We start from the raw sequence: 1,045 nt of genomic DNA, 5'->3' as shown, positions 1-1,045 counted from the left end.
GGCTCTAGCACATTAACAAAGATTTACCTCTGAAACACCAAATGTTAAAAAATAATATCTGGCATTAAACTGACAAAACGGGTCCTGTTCAGACACACGGCTGCCTAACCCCATCTTTAGTGAAAAACACAAGGCTAAGAATGCCTGCCATAAAACAGAGAACATACTGATCATAGTGCCCAGACCTGACAACAAAAGCCAAAAAGCCAGAACTACAGAATCTAACCCTTAACCGTAGGCAGGGGTTACTTAGAGCCCCAGTCCCTACAGACCTTACGCTCCCCTGGGATCAGAGACAGCAAGACAGAAGCCAAAATATGAGAGAAATTGAAAACTTCCCTATGAACCTTATCTCCCGGGCTCCCTGGCTCCTGTCACAAACAATGGGGTGCAGTAGATGACAGACATTCTAATCCTGAACGCCCTGCAGGTCAGAGGAAATGCAAACATTTTGTGCAGGAGAAAGGGATTGGCGGATGCCATGGGCAGGAAAGCAGGGCAAGAGAGGAGGCCAGTTCTGGGGGAGACTGGACTGTACCACCCGCTTCCGGCTAAAGAAATGGGGAGCCATGCAGGTCATGTGTAGCTGCTCCCTCCTGGCCTCCTCGTATTCTGCTTTCTTCTGCAAGCTGCCCTATGTGGCAGGTACTCTCTTACTGTACTTACCTAGTATGTCTCTGCATCTGCAGTGCTGGAGAATAATTACCTTCTCCCATGCGGCCTCTGTGCCAAGGACAATTCTCAATTTTCCAGTGTGATGGGTGCTCCCATGGCTGTGTGTTTAGTTAAGCTGAGTGACACAGAACTGAGATTCTGGATAATAAGATCTGACTCGTGCTGGGAACTGGAAATTATGGTAATTGGAAGTAGGATCTAATGCTTTCATGAGTGGGTCTATAATCAGCAGTGACTTGCATAATGCTTATATTCCTTAAATTCTCAGAATAAGTCACATCACTTCTCTTTCTGAAACACCCAACCTCTGGCCAACCGTCCACATACCTCTTCCCTTGTGTTCTTTCATGGCGTCCCTGTTCCTAAACAG

Source organism: Callorhinus ursinus, unplaced genomic scaffold (genome assembly GCF_003265705.2).
Source record: "Callorhinus ursinus isolate GAN/ISIS: 27379988/994484 unplaced genomic scaffold, GSC_fseal_2.0 scaffold11, whole genome shotgun sequence".
In the NCBI taxonomy this organism is placed as follows: Eukaryota; Metazoa; Chordata; class Mammalia; order Carnivora; family Otariidae; genus Callorhinus; species Callorhinus ursinus.
Note: the sequence above shows the minus strand (reverse complement) of the source record.